The sequence below is a fragment of the Lolium rigidum genome, chromosome 7 (genome assembly GCF_022539505.1).
Source record: "Lolium rigidum isolate FL_2022 chromosome 7, APGP_CSIRO_Lrig_0.1, whole genome shotgun sequence".
Lineage (NCBI taxonomy): Eukaryota > Viridiplantae > Streptophyta > Magnoliopsida > Poales > Poaceae > Lolium > Lolium rigidum.
The window spans coordinates 98979534-99002767 of NC_061514.1; the positions used below are offsets into that span (position 1 = coordinate 98979534).

At 42.2% G+C, this 23234-nt stretch overlaps 1 pseudogene; it reads right to left on the bottom strand.

The window, feature by feature from the left end:
* LOC124671736 overlaps positions 1–14316 on the bottom strand; it is a 17166-nt pseudogene extending 2850 nt beyond the window's left edge.
* Between the last annotated feature and the right edge of the window lie 8918 nt (positions 14317–23234).

The window sequence follows — 23234 nt, forward strand, 5'->3', positions numbered from 1 at the left end:
GCTGGCTGATGAGTGGGCGATCTCCTCGGCATCGAGATATTTCTTTATGATAAGGGGGAAATCATGTTAGAAAATATACAAAAAAATAGTTAGGCTTGTAGTTCTACACATTTGTGTCTCTTGTCTAAAAACTTTTATGGAGAAAACTCAAATATAATGATCTTTGATAAAAATACAAGTTGAGTGCTAAATTCATTGCTTGTTTAGAGCACTGAATTTTTCCATTGTTATTGAAGGGCATATTTTTATATGCAAATTTGCATGAACATGGGCCGTAGTGTCAAAATTAAGTACTGTACATAAATTTTCAGAATTCTTTGATTCTATTTTTTTTTCAAACTGGCTGATCATATCAAAAACTCGTGTGCTCATGGGAGCCAAAACTCTACGCCCGAAAAATATCAGTAAAAAGACAAGTTGAGTGCTAAATTCATTGCTTGTTTAGAGCACTGAAATTTTTCATCATTATTGCGGGGCTTATTTTTATATGCAAATTTGCATGAACATGGGTCGTAGTGTAAAAAATAAGTAAATAAATTTTCAGAATTTTTTTATTCTATTTTGTATGTTTTCAAACTGGCTGATCATATCAGGAACGTGTGCTCACGGGAGCCAAAACTCTAGGCCCGTAAAATATCGGTAAAGGTTAGAAGAACATTGGCTGTTGGCGACCGGTCCGAGGTAAAGATCGGTCTCCTTTGTCATTGATACGTCCAAAACGTATCTACTTTCCCGAACACTTTTGCTATTGTTTTGCCTCTAATTTGTGTATTTTGGATGCAACTAACACGAACTAACGCTGTTTTCAGCTAGACTGTTCGGTGTCTCGTTTTGTGCAGAAATCCAACTTTCGAGAAAATCCTCGGAATTTATGCAGAAGGTCCTATTTTCCCAGAATATTGGCGGAGCCGTAGGGCGAGCTCGGTGGGGCCCGAGGGCCCCACACACTAGGCCGGCGCGGCCCAGAGAGGGCCCGCGCGGCCCTAGTGTGTGGCGGCCTCGGCTGGCCCCCGACGCCCTCTTTCGGACTACTTATTGCCTTCGACCTAAAAACGCACGGAAAAAAAATCGAAGTCGCCAGAAACCCTCCAGAACGCCGCCACATCGCGAAACTCCGTCTCGGGAGCCAGAAGTCTTCGTTCTGGCACTCCGCCGGGACGGGGAATTGGAGGAGATCATCGCCACCATCACCACCGACGCCTCTCCATCAACCAGCCATGTTTCCCCCATCCATGTGTGAGTAATTCCCCCGCTGTAGGCTGAAGGGGATGGTAGGGATTGGATGAGATTGGTCATTGATACGTCTCCGACGTATCGATAATTTCTTATGTTCCATGCCACATTATTGATGATATCTACATGTTTTATGCATACTTTATGTCGTATTTATGCATTTTCCGGCACTAACCTATTGACGAGATGCCGAAGAGTCGCTTGTCGTTTCTCGCTGTTTTTGGTTTCGTAAATCCTACAAAGGAAATATTCTCGAATTGGACGAAATCAATGCCCAGGGGCCTATTTTTACACGAAGCTTCCGTAAGACCGGAGGGGAGACGAAGTGGGGCCACGAGGTGGCGACACAACAGGGCGGCGCGGCCCGGGCCCCGGCCGCGCGGCCCCGGTGTGTGGGCCCCCGTGACGCCCTTGACCTGCCCTTCCGCCTACTTAAAGCCTCCGTCGCGAAACCCCCAGCATCGAGAGCCACGATACGGAAAACCTTCCGAGACGCCGCCGCTGCCAATCCCATCTCGGGGGATTCAGGAGATCGCCTCCGGCACCTCGCCGGAGAGGGGAATCATCTCCCGGAGGACTCTTCACCGCCATGGTCGCCTCCGGAGTGATGAGTGAGTAGTTCACCCCTGGACTATGGGTCCATAGCGAGTAGCTAGATGGTCGTCTTCTCCTTATGTGCTTCATTGTCTGGATCTTGTGAGCTGCCTAACATGATCAAGATCATCTATCCGTAATGCTATATGTTGTGTTTGTCGGGATCCGATGGATAGAGAATACTATGTTATGTTGATTATCAATCTATTACCTATGTGTTGTTTATGATCTTGCATGCTCTCCGTTATTAGTAGAGGCTCGGCCAAGTTTTTACTCTTAACTCCAAGAGGGAGTATTTATGCTCGATAGTGGGTTCATGCCTCCATTAAATCCGGGACGATGGACGTAAAGTTCTAAGGTTGTGGATGTGTTGTTGCCACTAGGGATAAAACATTGATGCTATGTCCGAGGATGTAGTTATTGATTACATTACGCACCATACTTAATGCAATTGTCGGTTGTTTGCAACTTAATACCTGGAAGGGGTTCGGATGATAACCCGAAGGTGGACTTTTTAGGCATAGATGCATGCTCGGATAGCGGTCTATGTACTTTGTCGTAATGCCCAATTAAGTATCACTATACTTATCATATCATGTATGTGCATTGTCATGCCCTCTCTATTTGTCAATTGCCCGACTGTAATTTGTTCACCCAACATGCTATTTATCTTATGGGAGAGACACCTCTAGTGAACTGTGGACCCCGGTCCATTCTTTTACATTAAATACAATCTATCGCAATACTTGTTCTATCGTTTTCTCGCAAACAATCATCATCCACACTATACATCTAATCCTTTGTTACAGCAAGCCGAGTGAGATTGACAACCTCACCGTTTCGTTGGGGCAAAGTACTTTGGTTGTGTTGTGCAGGTTCCACGTTGGCGCCGGAATCCCTGGTGTTGCGCCGCACTACATCCCGCTGCCATCAACCTTCAACGTGCTTCTTGGCTCCTCCTGGTTCGATAAACCTTGGTTTCTTTCTGAGGGAAAACTTGCTAATGTGTACATCATACCTTCCTCTTGGGGTTCCCAACGAACGTGTGTATTACACGCCATCAAGCTCTTTTTCTGGCGCCGTTGCCGGGGAGATCAAGACACGCTGCAAGGGAGTCTCCACAATCCAATCTCTTTACTTAGTTTTTGTCTTGCTTTATTTTATTTACTACTTTGTTTGCTGCATTATATCAAAACACAAAAAAATTAGTTGCTAGTTTTACTTTATTTACTGTCTTGTTCTCTATATCAAAAACACAAAAAAATTAGTTACTTGCATTTATTTTATCTAGTTTGCTTTATTTACTACCGCTAAAATGGGTACTCGTTGAAAATACTAAGTTGTGTGACTTCACAACCACAAATAATAATGATTTCTTATGCACACCTATTGCTCCACCTGCTACTACAGCAGAATTCTTTGAAATTAAACCTCGCTTTATCGAATCTTGTTATGAGAGAGCAATTTTCTCGGTGTTAGTTCCGATGATGTCGCTGCCCATCTTAATAATTTTGTTGAACTATGTGAAATGCAAAAGTATAAGGATGTAGATGGTGACATTATAAAATTAAAATTGTTTCCTTTCTCCTTAAGAGGAAGAGCTAAAGATTGGTTGTTATCTCTCGCCTAGAAATAGTATTGATTCATGGACTAAATGCAAGGATGCTTTTATTGGTAGATATTATCCTCCCGCTAAAATTATATCTTTGAGAAGTAGCATAATGAATTTCAAGCAATTAGATAATGAACATGTTGCTCAAGCATGGGAGAGAATGAAATCTTTGGTTAAAAATTGCCCAACCCATGGACTGACTACTTGGATGATCATCCAAACCTTTTATGTAGGATCGAACTTTTCTTCGCGGAACCTATTGGATTCAGCTGCTGGAGGTACCTTTATGTCCATCACTCTTGGTGAAGCAACAAATCTTCTTGATAATATGATGATTAATTACTCTGAATGGCACACTGAAAGAGCTCCACAAGGTAAGAAGGTAAATTCTGTCGAAGAAACCTCTTCCTTGAGTGATAAGATTGATGCTATTATGTCTATGCTTGTGAATGGTAGGACTAATGTTGATCCTAATAATGTTCCGTTAGCTTCATTGGTTTCCCAAGAAGAACATGTTGATGTGAACTTCATTAAAAATAATAATTTCAACAACAATGCTTATAGGAATAATTCTGGTAACAACTATAGGCCATATCCTTCTGCTAATGGTAATAGTTATGGTAATTCTTATGGGAATTCTTACAACAATAATAGGAGTGTACCCCTGGTCTTGAAGCTATGCTTAAAGAATTTATTAGTACACAAACTGCTTTTAACAAATCTGTTGAGGAAAAGCTCAATAAAATTGATATTCTTGCTTCTAAGGTTGATAGTCTTGCCTCTGATGTTGATCTTTTGAAATTGAAAGTTATGCCTAATAAGGATATTGAAAATAAAATTGTTACTACAGCAAATGCCATCCAAGTTAGAATTAATGAGAATATAAGATTGATGGCTGAATTGCATGCTAGGTGGGAAAGAGAAGAAAATGAAAAACTTGCTAAAGAGAATAATGTAGCTAAAGTTTGGACTATTACCACCACTAGTAATGTTAATGATTCACATGTTGCTGCACCTCCTACTATCAATGGTAAAATAATTGGTCTTGGCAATGTTACTACTTCTAATGCAAAGCCTGCAAAACTGCCGGAAACTGCTAAAACTGCTGAAACTGCCTGTGATAAAACTGCTGAAATTTTTTCCAATATTGGGGATGATGATCCCATTGCTTTAGATTATAATGGTTTGGATTTTGATGATTGCCACATCTCTGAAGTTATAAAGTTCTTACAAAAACTTGCTAAGAGTCCCAATGCTAGTGCTATAAACTTGGCTTTCACAAAACATATTACAAATGCTCTCATAAAAGCTAGAGAAGAGAAACTAAAACTTGAAACTTCTATTCCTAGAAAGTTAGAGGATGGTTGGGAGCCCATCATTAAGATTAAGGTCAATGACTTTGATTGTAATGCTTTATGTGATCTTGGTGCAAGTATTTCCGTTATGCCTAAGAAAATTTATGATATGCTTGACTTGCCACCATTGAAGAATTGTTATTTGGATGTTAATCTTGTTGATAATGCTACAAAGAAACCTTTGGGGATAGTTGATAATGTTCGTATTATGGTTAACAATAACCTTGTCCCCGTTGATTTTGTTGTCTTGGATATTGAATGCAATGCATCTTGTCCCATTATATTGGGAAGACCTTTTCTTCGAACCGTTGGAGCTATCATTGATATGAAGGAAGGTAATATTAAATATCAATTTCCTCTCAAGAAAGGTATGGAACACTTCCCTAGAAAGAGAATGAAGTTACCTTTTGATTCTATTATTAGAACAAATTATGATGTTAATACTTCGTCTCTTGATAACACTTGATATACACTTTCTGCGCCTAGCTGAAAGGCGTTAAAGAAAAACGTTTATGGGAGACAACCCATGTTTTTAGTACAATACTTTTATTTTATATTTGAGTCTTGGAAGTTGTTACTATTGTAGCAACCTCTCCTTATCTTAGTTTTGTGCATTGTTGTGCCAAGTAAAGTCGTTGATCGTAAGGTTCATACTAGATTTGGATTACTGCGCAGAAACAGATTTCTTTGCTGTCACGAATTTCGACCTGCCTCTCTGTAGGTAGCTCCGAAAAATATGCCAATTTACGTGCGTGATCCTCAGATATGTACGCAACTTTAATTCAATTTGGACATTTTCATTTGAGCGAGTCTGGTGCCACCTTAAAATTCGTCTTTATGAACTGTTCTGTTTTGACAGATTCTGCCTTTTATTTCGCATTGCCTCTTTTGCTATGTTGGGTGAATTTCTTTGTTCCATTAATGTGCAGTAGCTTTGTGCAATGTCCAGAAGTGTTAAGAATGATTATGTCACCTCTGAACATGTAAATTTTTATTGTGCACTAACCCTCTAATGAGTTGTTTCGAGTTTGGTGTGGAGGAAGTTTTCAAGGATCAAGAGAGGGAAATGATGCAATATGATCAAGGAGAGTGAAAGCTCTAAGCTTGGGGATGCCCCGGTGGTTCACCCCTCGCATATTTTAAGAAGACTCAAGCGTCTAAGCTTGGGGTTGCCCAAGGCATCCCCTTCTTCATCGACAACATTATCAGGTTCCTCCCCGAAACTATATTTTTATTCCATCACATCTTATGTGCTTTGCTTGGAGCGTCGGTTTGTTTTTGTTTTTGTTTTTGTTTGAATAAAATGGATCCTAGCATTCATTGTGTGGGAGAGAGACACGCTCCGCTGTTGCATATGGACAAATATGTCCTTAGGCTTTACTCATAGTATTCATGGCGAAGGTTGAATCTTCTTCGTTAAATTGTTATATGGTTGGAATCGGGAAATGCTACATGTAGTAATTCTAAAATGTCTCGAATAATTTGATACTTGGCAATTGTTGTGCTCATGTTTAAGCTCTTGCATCATATACTTTGCACCCATTAATTAAGAAATACATAGAGCTTGCTAAAATTTGGTTTGCATATTTGGTCTCTCTAAAGTCTAGATAATTTCTAGTATTGAGTTTTGAACAACAAGGAAGATGGTGTAGAGTCTTATAATGTTTACAATATGTCTTTTATGTGAGTTTTGCTGCACCGGTTCATCCTTGTGTTTGTTTCAAATAACTTTGCTAGCCTAAACCTTGTATCGAGAGGGAATACTTCTCATGCATCCAAAATCCTTGAGCCAACCACTATGCCATTTGTGTCCACCATACCTACCTACTACATGATATTTCTCCGCCATTCCAAAGTAAATTGCTTGAGTGCTACCTTTAAAATTTCCATCATTCGCCTTTGCAATATATAGCTCATGGGACAAATAGCCTTATAAACTATTGTGGTATTGAATATGTACTTATGCACTTTATCCCTTATTAAGTTGCTTGTTGTGCGATAGCCATGCTCCTGGGGATGCCATCAACACTTTGGTGAATATCATGTGAGTTGCTATGCATGTCCGTCTTGTCTGAAGTAAGGGAGATTTACCACTCATTAAATGGTTAGAGCATGCATAATGTTAGAGAAGAACATTGGGCCGCTAACTAAAGCCATGAATCATGGTGGAAGTTTCAGTTTTGGACATATATCCTCAATCTCATATGAGAACATTAATTGTTGCTACATGCTTATGCATTAAAGAGGAGTCCATTATCTCGTTGTCTATGTTGTCCCGGTATGGATGTCTAAGTTGAGAATAATCAAAAGCGAGAAATCCAAATGCGAGCTTTCTCCTTAGACCTTTGTACAGGCGGCATAGAGGTACCCCTTTGTGACACTTGGTTAAAACATGTGTATTGCGATGATAATCCTGGTAATCCGAGCTAATTAGGACAAGGTGCGGGCACTATTAGTATACTATGCATGAGGCTTGCAACTTGTAAGATATAATTTACATGATACATATGCTTTATTACTACCGTTGACAAAATTGTTTCATGTTTTCAAAATAAAAGCTCTAGCACAAATATAGCAATCGATGCTTTCCTCTTTGAAGGACCTTTCTTTTACTTTTATGTTGAGTCAGCTCACCTATTTCTCTCCACCTCAAGAAGCAAACACTTGTGTGAACTGTGCATTGATTCCTACATACTTGCATATTGCACTTGTTATATTACTTTACATTGACACTATCCATGAGATATACATGTTATAAGTTGAAAGCAACCGCTGAAACTTAATCTTCCTTTGTGTTGCTTCAATACCTTTACTTTGATTTATTGCTTTATGAGTTAACTCTTATGCAAGACTTATTGATGCTTGTCTTGAAGTACTATTCATGAAAAGTCTTTGCTTTATGATTCAGCTTGTTTACTCATGTCATTACCATTGTTTTGATCGCTGCATTCATTACATATGCTTACAATAGTATGATCAAGGTTATGATGGCATATCACCCAGAAATTATCTTTGTTATCGTTTACCTGCTCGGGACGAGCAGGAACTAAGCTTGGGGATGCTGATACGTCTCCGACGTATCGATAATTTCTTATGTTCCATGCCACATTATTGATAATATCTACATGTTTTATGCATACTTTATGTCGTATTTATGCATTTTCCGGCACTAACCTATTAACGAGATGCCGAAGAGCCACTTGTCGCTTCGCTGTTTTTGGTTTCAGAAATCCTACAAAGGAAATATTCTCGGAATTGGACGAAATCAATGCCCAGGGGCCTATTTTTACACGAAGCTTCCAGAAGACCGGAGGGGAGACGAAGTGGGGCCACGAGGTGGCGACACAACAGGGCGGCGCGGCCCGGGCTCCCGGCCGCGCGGCCCCGGTGTGTGGGCCCCCGTGACGCCCTTTGACCTGCCCTTCCGCCTACTTAAAGCCTCCGTCGCGAAACCCCCAGCATCGAGAGCCACGATACGGAAAACCTTCCGCAGACGCCGCCGCCGCCAATCCCATCTCGGGGATTCGGAGATCGCCTCGGCACCCCGCCGGAGAGGGGAATCATCTCCCGGAGGACTCTTCACCGCCATGGTCGCCTCCGGAGTGATGAGTGAGTAGTTCACCCCCGGACTATGGGTCCATAGCGTAGCTAGATGGTCGTCTTCTCCTTATGTGCTTCATTGTCTGGATCTTGTGAGCTGCCTAACATGATCAAGATCATCTATCCGTAATGCTATATGTTGTGTTTGTCGGGATCCGATGGATAGAGAATACTATGTTATGTTGATTATCAATCTATTACCTATGTGTTGTTTATGATCTTGCATGCTCTCCGTTATTAGTAGAGGCTCTGGCCAAGTTTTTACTCTTAACTCCAAGAGGGAGTATTTATGCTCGATAGTGGGTTCATGCCTCCATTAAATCTGGGACAGATGGACAGAAAGTTCTAAGGTTGTGGATGTGTCTGTTGCCACTAGGGATAAAACATTGATGCTATGTCCGAGGATGTAGTTATTGATTACATTACGCACCATACTTAATGCAATTGTCCGTTGTTTGCAACTTAATACCGGAAGGGGTTCGGATGATAACCTCGAAGGTGGACTTTTTAGGCATAGATGCATGCCGGATAGCGGTCTATGTACTTTGTCGTAATGCCCAATTAAATCTCACTATACTTATCATATCATGTATGTGCATTGTCATGCCCTCTCTATTTGTCAATTGCCCGACCGTAATTTATTCACCCAACATGCTATTTATCTTATGGGAGAGACACCTCTAGTGAACTCGTGGACCCCGGTCCATTCTTTTACATTAAATACAATCTATCGCAATACTTGTTCTACTCGTTTTCTGCAAACAATCATCATCCACACTATACATCTAATCCTTTGTTACAGCAAGCTTCGGTGAGATTGACAACCTCACTGTTTCATTGGGGCAAAGTACTTTGGTTGTGTTGTGCAGGTTCCACGTTGGCGCCGGAATCCCCGGTGTTGCGCCGCACTACATCCCGCCGCCATCAACCTTCAACGTGCTTCTTGGCTCCTCCTGGTTCGATAAACCTTGGTTTCTTTCTGAGGGAAAACTTGCTACTGTGTACATCATACCTTCCTCTTGGGGTTCCCAACGAACGTGTGTATTACACGCCATCAGTCATGTAATAGTATAAGATTGTTCGGGCATAGTGCCTAGTGTCCGTAATTGGTACTTTGATGATATTGTTGCAACTTGTTATGCTTAATGCTTGTCACTAGGGCCCGAGTGCCATGATCTCAGATCTGAACATGTTATTATTTCATCATGATATTCATTGTTTATGGTCTTACCCGCAAGTTGTATACACATGTCGTCGTCCGGAACCAATGGCCCCGAAGTGACGTAAATCGGGACAACCAGAGGGGATGGTAGTGATGTGAGGATCACATGTGTTCACGGAGTGTTAATGCTTTGCTCCGGTACTCTATTAAAAGGAGTACCTTAATATCCAGTAAGATTCCCTTGAGGCCCTGGCTGCCACCGGCTGGTAGGACAAAAGATGTTGTGCAAGTTTCTCATTGCGAGCACGTACGACTATAATTGGAACACATGCCTATTGATTGCTTTGTACTTCGACACCATTTTATTATTATCTGCAAATGCCCTACTTGATTGTTACATGAGTTTCTCTCATCCATGCAACGCCCGTTATCCGTCCCCGTGCCTACAGTATTTTAATCCTGCTGTTTACTATAATCACTACCGCCGTCTCTCGTTACTCGCTGCTGTTATTTCACTATCGCTATCGCTATAAAACTATTACTACCGATAAACTCTTGCGAGCAAGTCTCGTTTCCAGTGCAGCTGAATTGACAACTCCGTCGTTAAGGCTTTCAAGTATTCTTTGTCTCCCCTTGTGTCGAATCAATAAATTGGGTTTTACTACCCACGAAGACTCGCTGCGATCCCCTATACTTGTGGGTTATCAAGACTGTTTTCTGGCGCCGTTGCCGGGGAGCATAGCTTTATTTGGAAGTTCACTTGGATTGATATTGTTCACTGCAAATTCTCCATCATGGGTAAAACTCGCGATCTTAAATTCGCCATATTACCATCCACTACAAGAAAAGGTACAACTCTGAGTACCTCTGCTACTCTTGATTCGCCATCTGTGATAAGTCGACTTGTTTCACCGCCACAAGCTTCACTTGCTGGTACTTCTGCTGAATCTGAAAACTCTCATAATATTGATAATGTTTCTACTGTGCTTGATGATAGTGGTTCATTGGGATCCTTTCTAGATGCTACAATTGCTAGGTCTAGACAAATTGAAAATACTGAAATTCCTAATGCTACTACACCCGTTAATTCACCCGAACTTGATTATTCTAGTGATGATACTCGATGAAGATTATGTGGAGCTTAATGATGATTTTATTAATAGATGCAATGCTACTCGCTGATGCAAGCAAAATTAAAAAGTTTCTCACACAATATACCGTTAGACATAAGTTATCTCCTGATCCTAAATTTGCCACATCTCCTATACGCATTAAGGATAAAGATTATGATTTTTCTCTTGATCTATCTCATATAGCTATTGTAGAGAAAGCACCCTTTTGTGGTACTGAAAAAGAAAGTGCTGTAGAACACATGATTGAACTTTCTTCTATGAGTAGCTTGTTTTCTGATGATGTCAAGATGCGTACTTATTTTGTCGCTAAAATTTTTCCTTTCTCATTAAAGGATGATGCTAAAACTTGGTATAATAATTTGCCTCCTGGTTCTATTAAAAGTCCAACTGATTTGCGTGATGTTTTCTTTCGAAAATACTTTCCCGCTAGTGCTCAACATGTTGCTTTACGTAAAATTTATAGATTTGACCAGGGAGATGAAGAGAAATTGCCTCGAGGCTTGGGCAAGATTTTGTTCTCTTATCGAGCTCGACCTGGACATGATTTAGAAAAGAATGATCTACTTGATATATTTTATAGTGGACTAACCATTGAGTCTAGGGCATATTTGGATAGTTGTGCTGGTTGTGTTTTCGTGAAAAGAACTCCGCACGAAGCTGAAAAATTATTGGCTAAAATAGGCCGGAAACATGATGATTGGACTACGTCTGAACCAATTCCAACGCCAATATTGAAGAAGAGGGGTTTAATTAAATTGAATGATGAAGATATGAGGGAAGCCAAGAAGTCTCTCAAGGAGAAAGGTATTAAATCTGAAGATGTGAAGAATCTACCTCCCATAGAAGATATATGTGAGATAATTTCCCCTTCATCCATGATTGAGGTAAACTCCCTTCAGCGCTTTACTAGGGAAGATATTCCGTATTCAAAACCTCATGCGCAATGCTTAGATGAGTTTGATAATTATATTGTTAAGCAAAGTAATTTTAATATGAGAGTAGAGAATCATCTAATGGAAAATTCTCAAGCTATTAGCAATTTGCATGATATTGTGGAGAGAACTTCCAATGATGTTAAGATGCTTGTTAAATATTTTCAAATGGTTCAAACTCAAATTGATCAACTCACTGAAGTGCAAAATGACTTATTAAAAAATAATTCTAAAGAGAAACATGCTTATGAAGTAACAACTAGAGGTGGTGTCTCTACCCATGATCCTCTATATCCTGAAGGGCATCCCAAAAGAGTTGAACAAGATTCTCAACGAACTGAAACTAGTACTCCATCTAAGAAAAAGAAAAAGAAACATAAAACTGTTGTAGAATTCTCTCGAGCTCGTTAATGATCCTAATAGTATTTCTATTTCTGTTGCTGAAACTGAAAGTGGTAATGAACATGATAATAATAATGGTAATGATAAGAATGATGTTTCTGATAAAGAAGAAGTTGAAGATGAACCTGAAAAGCAAGATAAAAATAAAAATTATACTAAAGAAGATTTTATTGCTAAGAAACATGTTAATGAAAGGGAACCTTGGGTGCAAAAGCAAATGCCTTTTTCTGCTAAGAAACTAAAATCAAAGGAAGAAGAACACTATAATAAATTTTATGATTGGATGAAACTTTTATTCTTGCAAATCCATTTGACTGATGTTATTAAATTGCCTCCTTATTCAAAGTATATGAAAGATATTGTTACTAACAAAAGGAAAATCCCCAATGAGGAAATTTCCACTAAGCTTGCTAATTACTCTTTCAATGGCAAAGTTCCAAAGAAGTTGCGCGACCCAGGTATACCTACTATTCCTTGTTCTATTAAGAATAATTATGTTAAAACTGCTCTATGTGACTTGGAAGCCGGTGTTAGTGTTATGCCTTTTTCTCTACTACATAAAAAGAACGAACGTGTTCCCCCTTCTCCCCTACTTTCGTCATCCTTTTGGTCGTCCATCCCACCAAAACAGGGAAAGTTTCACGCTCCAATCCAGCAATCAATCAGTCAATATCACTCACGCTGCAATTCAGCACTTTGGTCGTCCTAACCTTCCTAGAATATCAACTCGCGCATTTAGTCAGCCTAGACCGCTTTAGGAATCTTCATCCTAGGAATCACGCTATGGTAATCTCACAAATTACTTTCCTCGGGCACGCTTCCTTTCTAAAAACTGCTCCCGAAAACTGCTCCTAGACATGATTGCATGCTTCCTTCCTAAAAACTGCTACCGAAAACAGCTCCCATAAACTGCTCCCGTAACTCACTGAGGAGGTTAACGTCTCTTGCCTTTCTTCCTTATTATAGTTGCTTCTTCCCCAGAAAAAATGAAAAACAGACCCATGAGATTGAGTTTCATGAAAAGTTTATGTGAAGCACAATTGTTTTATGCAAGAAGCATGCCATTATTTCACCAGTAGCGCTGTAATTTTTGATGATGTAGCAAGTGGCATCATTTTTTATTTTGGCTTCAGGAGGAATTAATTGGTAAAAGGAAGCAGATGCACATGAAGCTACTATAATCCATGGTCTGGGACGGAAACAACGTAGGAATTTGGGAAGCACATCTTTGTAGATTCCATGGTCTGGGAGTTTGGGACGGAAGCAACATAGAATCTAAGGATTCTAAGGTCTGGCAAGGAAACAACGTAGAAACCATGGTCTGGGCCGGAAAGAAGCAACGTCGAATCCATGGTCTGGGAAGGAAGCTTCGTGTGGTCTGCGGTAGAGGCGGAGGCACATCCTTGTGCTCGATGCGTATGCCGAGATTGATCGCCACAAGCTGGCCGACGAGAACCATGAATCAAATTGACTGTGCTCACCCTCGCCAGGAGTTCAGGACGCGACACGCTCCTGACTGCACTCCCTTCTGCCGCCACACATGAATCAAACAGAATGCGCACGCTTAGATGTGGATTCTGGTGGAGCAGGAGAACAATGGCGGCACGGGGAGGAAAGCATGGCTGGCTCTTTGGTGGAGAAGCAATCTCGCGGTTAGGAGCTATAATCTCGCTTGAATGTGGGCATGATGCGGCATGAGGGGGACTGTTTCTTTTTTTCTTTATTTGAACGATGGAAGCAACCTGGTGATGGTCGTGCGATGGTATGCAAATCAACGGCCATCGATCGGTCCGATGAATCGAGTCCCATCGGGCTGCGATGTAGAGTGTTTACCAAATAAAATAGGACGTCTAGAAAGATTCCATGATTTCAGCCTACATAAATCTCATTAATACATCGCCTACATAAATCTCAGTAATACATCACATCCACATATTTGGAAAATAAAATGGAACGCCCGGAGACAATTATCTCTCCTTTTGTTCCCCAAAAATCACCATCGCTTTGATCTCCCAGACTCCGAAACATCCCTGCCACATTGTGGCGGCGCTACACGAGCCAGTCGGTCGCCGTGGGCGAGTCTCTCCGGCACCACCGCCTCGAACCTGCACGCGTCGTCGGTCGCCAAACACACAACCCTGCTCATCGCCGCCGCGCGAGTCTCCGCGACACCGCCGCCTCGATCCAGCATGCCGTCGTCCGCCACGAGCCAGTAAGCGATACCTCCATTCGAGCCTACCTGCCGATGTCGCGCGAGTCCCAACGGCGCCGCCGCGTCGACTGTTAACACCATCGGTCTCCACGAGCCAGCACATGAGGCCGCCACGCGAGCCTAGCCGCCTCTATGTACCGCAACATGCTGACCTGATCAGAGACCACGGCGGCTGATGGTAAATGTTTTCGCTACATTGACAAGCTCCAGAGATGCCTCCGATGACAACAAATTCGTTCTCACAGGTTGGTACCTCCATGCTCCTCAGATGCATTTCCGCCTCCATCCCCGTCCTCCTCCCCTCTGCCAGGCCATGCACAGAGCGTTGGGAGCGAGGAATCGCTCGCCAATTTCTAACTTCGTCAGGCCGATTTAACTTCAAACTCACGCTCTGCCTCGTCATTGTCGTCCCCTTCAAGTTCTACAGGTAGTACTCGTGGCCCTCGAATTCTTCTCGATCTGCATATTTGTGGATCCTAGAACGAAGATTGAATTCAAGCTCTAGATACTTGTAAGGGAGCATCCATGCGTGGGTTGTATCGTGCTCAGGTAGGCCGCCGACACGGGATACATCCACACCCCGCTCTAGATCGTATCCACGACATTCTAATAAGGTGAAGTCAATTGCTCTTCAAGTATTTGCTTTAATGCCTCTGTGTTGTATTTGTTGTTCTGTGTGACCATTGTGCAACTTTGACTATTGAGGCTTTTATAATTGCTAAGGACATGGTCCAATACTGCTTTTGATTCCACGTGAACGGAAGAACTTTGGGGCTGTGCATTGTAGTGTTTCAGAATCTAACTGGACTCGTAACCATGAGAGACATAATAATCTGCTTACCTAAATTTGCAAGGTACATAACAATCCTACCATTTTACATATGCTCTCTTCTGAATCATTCATCTTTTTAACCAAGAAGCACCCGCTATTATTTTGGGTAATCTGAATAGTTCATCTATCTATAATCGTTTCACACTAGCGTGTAGTTTTACATATGCTATGCATAGATGATTCGTCTACGTGAGTAGGCGAGTATCACCACATGAGTATATCTGATAAACATGGTCTACTCGGCAATTTAAGATATTTTGGGTTTATTTCTCAAGTGTGAGAACTACTTCTCTATTAAGATTATTTAATAGTTTGGGTCAGGTTTAGAGGAGTACATAGGCTTCCAATTAATTTATTGGACACTGATACTTTTGTAACATCTCAATTTTTACGATAGCCAGATGGGCCATCCTCTCCGAGGAACTCAAATCCTGAAATGGTGATCTTCTGGTAATCATGATTGTTACTTGAGTTGTCTTTATGATCTATATTATGGAATTCAGAAGTATCGGCTGGGGTGCTCTTTAGCTCGCGATCTGTGTCACTTCCTCCTCCGGCACCACTTCCTCCTCTGGCTTCCTCGAGGAGGTCGGCGAGGAGGAGATCAGTCGATGCGCCATTGAGACGTCCAGGGAGATGATGACACGGCCCTGACCCCACTGATGGCCACGGGCCACGACATCACCGGATCTTGCCGTCCCAGGACCCGAGGAGGGCGAATTGGTCGGAGGAGCTGATGATCGTGTGGAGGGAGGATAGGGCTAGCACTAGCAGATCAACAACGGGGTGAGTCAAATATGGTGTTTCTTTCTAAATCATCACATAAGGTACAACTGTAGGTTAATCACATCATTTCCTTTTTTTCATGTAACTAGCCACGGGTATCAACCAGATTATCATGATCAGGTACCGGTGTATGCTAGACATCTATGGTGAATTCAGATAATAAGGCTCAATACTGCTATACTAGCCAACACCTTTTTATTTATGAATGAATTATCTTTGGGCTTTTTCTCTTGGTTTTATATCAAAAAATGTTTAAAGTTGTCTTTATTTCTATTTCTATCATGAAAAGAATGTGAGATCAAGTTCAGACAACATTATGTAGTTAGCTTCTATAACCGAATGATAGATATAGATATTATGTCGTTTTGTACTGATAAACATTACCGAGTTATGTGCAAAAATTTGGAGCATTACAGGAAAAAAAACATTATAGCTCTACTGAAGACCTTTTTTTATTCTGCTTCATTCTGACCCTCTTTCTGCTTGCATATGTACATCTATATGCTAGGGACGTGGTCAAATTACAAAGGCTGTGAGGATGTGTGCATGTAGAGGGCTAAAGGCAAGAGCTACGTACCTCTCCATGTTCCTGTTCCGCAGTCAATTATATTTCAGATGTGATGGTCGATGTGGGCCTTTTCTCCTCTTAGAACCAGAAAAATATGATCTTCCTCGAATTAGCATCCTGATTTAGTTCAGTTTTGCAGGTTACAGTAGTGACCAGTAGTGACCAGGTCTCGATGTGTTGAACTGCAGTGTTGATTCTATTAAGCTATTGTGGTAAACAATAATGTTTTTCGTCTTGATTGAAAGCATTTGGTAAGGCTAGATGGATAAATTAGGATAATTAAATGGTAGGTAGAAAAAGCGAGATATTTGCGCCCCTAATCGAAATCTCAAGAATATGAATATTTCTATTACTCTGTCTATGTAAATAAAAAAGCATACATTCTCTTAGATACATTCTCTTTTGCATTTGCAACTTTGCATATCTTGAAGACAACCTTAGGTTACTTAGAAACAATCTTTCACTTTAAGCTTTACGTCATGTATGAAACATGATATTATTTTTATTTGTTTCAGGGTCTTTTCTAAACATGTAACCGTCAAGATGTATATGGATTAAAAACGAAATTAGTCAAAGGAAGACGGCTTTGATTTCAAATGCATATGAAAGTTGTTCTTTGAAGTCATCTGCTGCAAGATAGGAATGAAGTGAAATCTTGACATGCAGAGATAATTATTGGTTGTTGCCTTCATGCATATGATGTAGAATTACATTTCATATTGATCTATATTTTAGGCAAAGTATTTTTCTTGCAATATTATCTAGCCATCTCTTTTCATCGTGTGAATTTGCAATGTGTTTTCTTTGCATATGCGGTAAAAATTTCTATATTGTTTCCCGTGGCAACGCACGGGCATTTGTACTAGTCTCTTTATAAGAGACTTTACTTAGATAAGTTGATACCTACTGATATATCTTTGCAAATGGCTGATAAATCTACTGCTATTCCTGTTGGTATATGTGAGGATGTTCCTGTTCAAGTTACTAATAACTGCTTGATATTAACTGATTTTGTTGTGTTGGAAATGCCCGAAGATGATAATATGTCTATTATTCTTGGGAGACCTTTTCTTAACACCGCAGGGGCTGTTATTGATTGCAATAAAGGAAAGGTTACTTTCAATGTGGATGATAGGGAGCACACCGTCTATTTCCCCAAGAGGATTGATAAAGTATGTGGAGTTAATACTATTTCTAATGTGAGAACTATCAAAGTTGGAACTATCGATTGTCCTATATATGAGCCTAAAGAAGGATATCAAAATCTTATGATAGGATCCATATCAATACAATTCAAGGTAACATGATTGATTTGAGGTTTATTTCTTCTTATGCTATGTAAAATTTATTTGGTGGCAAGACTTGATCAACCTTGGTAACAAATACTTTTTATATGCATAGAGGAGGTAAACAACATCTCTTTCTCCCTCCACTTGATCTACTTGCTGTAGCACTTTTATTTTGCAAAGTTCTTTAGTTAATTAGAGATTTCAAAATTTTTCCTGGCCAGTAATAATAAACTTAATACCCAGAAATGTGCATTTTTCAAAGTTTTCAAAAATTCACAAAAATTATACCGTTGGTCCTATTTTTCGAAAATGCACCTGGGAGCACCTGGGGATGACCAGTGGGGCACCCCAGGGTGGCACCCCACAGGCCGGCGCGGCCAGCAAGGGGCGCGCCACCCTGTTGTGTGGGTCCCCCTTTGCCCCACTTCATCATCTCTTCCTCCCACTCTCTTCTCTCTCCCGAAAAAACTCGCACCAGGTTACTCTCACTCGCGTTTTTGCTCAAGAGCTCCAGATTTCTCGATCTCTTTGCTCAGCCCAGATTTCTGTCTGAGATTTGGCACATTTGCTCTTCGGTATGTGACTCCTCCGATTATCCAAGTAGAATTTTGTTTGGTGGAGTATATCTTGAATATTTTGCTGCTGTACGTAACATGTTTAGTGAGCTTGCATGCTTGTTCTAAGTGGTAGAAACTAGTTTTGATGCATGATTAGTACTCTAGCAAGTTCCTATGGTAGTTTCCCTCAATTATATGTCACCAAAATCAAATTTTATATTGTTTGTTGAAAAATTTCAGAAAATGGAAGGGAGTAGGCACCAACTCAACCAACAAGAATTGGAGGTGCAACAGGTCATGAGAGTTCACCGCGAAGAAGGAGTATACCCCGCTTACTACCCGTGCGTGGATTTTATGAGAAGTGCGGGAATCTTGCAAGATGTTCAAAGTCTAATCTCTCGTGCAGGGGTTGGATGATTTTGTTGATGGTGAACCATGCCAATATGCAAAACTGACTATGTCCGTAGTGCAGGATTTTAAATTCAATTGGTCGCGATCTAACCCCATGGTTCGAGTACAAAATTTATAATAAAGCTGTCAACTTGCCATTCAATGATTTTTGTGCAGCAATCAGAGTGCCGCAATGGGGATCATGCGAGAAGATAAGAGGATCGCCGCAAGAGTTCTTGGACCTTTTCAAGATGATTTGTCATGGAAGAAGCTTCTCAGAGGATGGTGGTAAAATCAGTAGCATTCAACTCCCAGCTATTCGCTACTTTGCTTATTTCATCACCAAGTGCGTTCTAGCAAAAAAGAATGGAAGTAAAATATCTATCCAGGATTTAGCCTTTCTAGCTGCTGCATTACAAGGTGATAGGACTTACAACTTGGGTGCTTTGATAGCCAATAGACTTGCTACTAACCGTGAGAAGGGGGGAATTTGTGGAGGTCTCATTGCTTCTCGTTTATTAGCTATGCATGGTGTAGAACCTCACCATCTTGATATCCAACTTCCCATAGAGAAACTTGACATAGTCTCCATGATTAAGCATGAATTTGTTTCTGATTCGTCCAATTTGAGCAACCTGTCTTATAGAATAACATTTTACAAGAAAGCTTGGAGAATAACTAAGAAAACTGAAAAATTAGTAGGATTGCCCGCACCTGCTCTGTTTAACCTTGATTCCGGGAGGATTGGTCGGTCACGGAAAGTGCACTTAATGCATACATAGAGGGAGGAGGCCATCGTGCAAGAGATAACACGGAGGAGGACGAGGAACACCTCGACTCGTCATCCGATGCAGCAAGTTCTTCGCATCAACAAGTTTGGCATGAGGAGCCTCCACGCTTTTCTTCTGCATCGGGACCTTATTATGACTACGCCATGTATGATCCACCGGCATGGAACCCAGATCCTCGTTGGGATTGATCTCCACTTAGGTCAAAAGCCTAAGCTTGGGGGGAGGTATACCGACATCACTCATTCTTTGCATATTATGGTTTCTGGATACTTGTACATACTTGTTTAGTTTCTTTGAGTGGTTTTCTAATGAGAGGGAGATGATATTTGGGGAAGTGCTGCTCGAAAACAGATTCTGGACTGTTACTAAAAACATTCGTGCGCACAGCCGAACGTTATTTTGAGCTGCCAATTTTTGTGCATGTTCCCCAGGTTGTTATCTAACTTTCATTAGTTGAACACTTTTCGAGCTGAGCAGCTTAAGAATTTCTTTAAAATCGATTACTATACTGCTGTCAAGTTTTGGCAGATTTCTGCCATCTTGCTTTTCTGTGTTCATTTTAGTTTTCATTTTCTTATTCTTACTTTGTTTCTTTCCTAAAACACAAAAAGCCCAAAAATATTTCTGTTGTTTCTCTTCACCACTTGTTTATTTTAGTTTTTGTTGGCGTCCGAAACCCACCGGCGAGTAGCGGCTGGCAACACGAAGAGCCGGGAGGCTCCCAGAACTGCGGCTGGCCCTGGTCCCTCGAGCGACGGCCCGCAAAGCCTCGGCACGCACGTCCGATGCTGGTGCAAGGGCGTGCCACCTGACCTATACCTGGTCGGGAAGGTGATGGATTTGCTTCGCTTAGTTTCCCGCATGGCATACACGTAAACATTAAATACGAGCCTCGATCGGCTCTCAGGTTGTCCTGTGAATCGGCTCAAGGAGCCGATCCACCCATGATTCGTATGAGGTCTACGATCACATGGTGGTCCTGCTTGGTCAATATAAAGCTTAGGGTTTTCACCACATAATCGGAACATCCTACGCGTGATTGAGCCTGGCAGCCACGCACGGTGATAATAAACCAACCCTAGACAAGGCCTAAAAACCAACATGAAGTTGATCACCGGAACATCTTATCTAGGGCCAGCAAACTACACCCTACGTGCTACTGGATCCTTCAACCCATTTGCAAGGCCTAACTATGCAGATATTAAACTAATCCTTGAAGAACAAGGAGCAATCATAACGGATCGGATCTACTAAACAATGATCAAGCGAGGTGCCGCCCTTACACCTAAGATAGGTGTAAGGGCGGCTAGACGTCTAAGGGTTGCATGGACAAAAGCATGTGACACGATGAAACAATGCTAACCCTAACACATCTATGATAACTACGTTGCTCGCCATCAACAAAGCTTCGAGCACGAGCAACGCATAAACAACGAATAAATGTATATCGCCTAGATCGCAAGATGCGATCTAGGCGACATGATGCTTACCCGGAAGAAACCCTCGAAACAAGGGGTTGGCGATGCGCCTAGATTGGTTTGTGATGAACGTGATTGTTGTTTTTCTCAATAATCCTAGATACATATTTATAGTCCGTAGACTTTCTAACGTGGGAATAATCCCAACCGTGCACGAGCCAAATTCTATCTAACCGACACGTATCCTACTATATTTACAGATACACGGGCAAACTAGCCCAAACTTTGTATACAAGGCCGATTCATGTATATCTTCCGTGTATATTCTTCAAGCCCATCTTAATCGCGGCCCACCTCCGATCCGGTCAAATTCTGGTGATAACACATGCCCCCCTGGTTTTGGAAATGATAATTCCAAAATCACTCTGCTTTTTCTTCGTCGGGTCATGTCGTTGCAGAGCAGAACCGTCGCAGTACCCTTCATCATGATGCCTTGCCTTCTCAACTTCTCCGCGTGACCTGGCAAATTTTTTTTTCTTTGGGCACCACTTCCTCGGAAACTGCTGTGGCATTGAATCTCCACTATATCCCCTTTTATTTAACCGCTCCAAACAGTTCGTCACTTCATCCCCTTGCTCTGTTCTGGCCATTGGCACCAAGAAACCCCTCTTCCTCCCAGTCCTTCTCCTCCTCTTCCTCCTCCGCCTCGTCGGATCTCTCCTCCCAGTCCTTCTCCTCCTCCTCCTCCCGCGAACCCACGCCAGAGTGGGATCCGATGGCGGCTCTGATGGCGGCGCACGACGAGCACGCCCCAGAGGAGTGGGACCAGGAGGACCACGCCTCCTCCGTCTGGTCCGAGGACGACAAGTCCTTGACCAGCGGAGATGAAGACCTCCAGTTCCTCGGTGATGGGGAACTGGAATTGGAGAGCGAGGACGACTCGTTCTCCTGGGACGATTACACCTCCTCCGAGGAAGAGGAGGAGGAAGACGACGACGACGACTCCCTCGAGGATTACCCGCCGGCGAAGCGCTTCCGCGCCGGGTCCGACGACGACGACGACGATGATGAAGATGAGGAGGCCCCCAATGAGGGTCACTGGAGCAGCGACGAGGAGCCCGCCGGCAGCAGCGCCGACGAGAGCTCCGATGACGACGACGAGGGCAGCGATGGCCCGTAGATTAGGATCTACTAGTACATGCCTAACAGTAGTAGTAGCAGATTGGTCAATAGACCTTTCTTTTGTTCTTCCTCCCTTGAGCAATCGGCTCTTTCTTTGTAAGAAATCCTATTATTAATGAAGAAAATATTCCCCTATTAATTTTGCTTCCTTGTCAATTTTGCCGATTGTCAAATGAAGTCGCTGCACAAAGAGCCGATGGCAGGGCATCGGCCTGCACTATAACCACGATTTGAGGCCAAACAGTTGCCTATTCACACGGTCAAACAGATCCAGTCCATGTCCAAACCATCCTCCAACCTCAAACGCGCAGATTCAAACTCCTCAGCAAATCCACTGGGAGATTCATCTCAGATGTCATGACCTCTGGCCTGAAACCGATCTGTTAACCTGCTCAATTGAGCTTGTTCCTCTAGAGTCGATGGCAATGCATCGGCTTTTTATTATTCTGAAGTCGATGTCCGTGCATCGGTTGTACTAGTATACTTATTTCTCAAGTCGATGTCTGCGCATCGGCTGTGATTTGTATAAAAAAAATTTACTGGCCGATTTCATGAATCGGCCCCCACATTTCACTGTTCGTCATCCCACATGCTTGGGAAATATTTCTTGAGATGTTGACCATTGACAGCTGTTGGGAACTTAGCGCCGTCCAGCTGCTCCAGCATGTATGCATTACCCTTCAAAACCTGGACGACTTTGTAAGGACCGTGCCAATTAGGAGACCATTTGCCATATGCTTTATCCTTGGTTCCTAGTGGCAACACGGCTTCCCATACTAGATCACCAACTTGAAACTCCTTTGGTCTCACCTTCTTATTGTATGCACGAGCTACCCTGGCTTTGTTCTCTTTAATCTTCTCCAACGACCAAAGTCTAAGTTCCGTTGCATCCTCAATAGTGTCACTCATCGTGGCTGCATATTCTTCAGCTGTCGGGTCATTCCGAAACGTGACACGTCTCGATCCAGCCGTAATTTCCCAAGGTAATACGGCTTCCTGCCCATAGACAAGCTGGTATGGCGAAGTCTTTATAGCTCCATGGCATGACATGCGATAGGCCCACAAAGCTTCTGACAATGTCTCATGCCACACCCTAGGGTTCTCGTCAATCTTCCTCTTAATCAGCTTGATCAGGCTTTGATTGGACGCTTCAGCTTGCCCGTTGGCTTGAGCATAGTATGGAGAT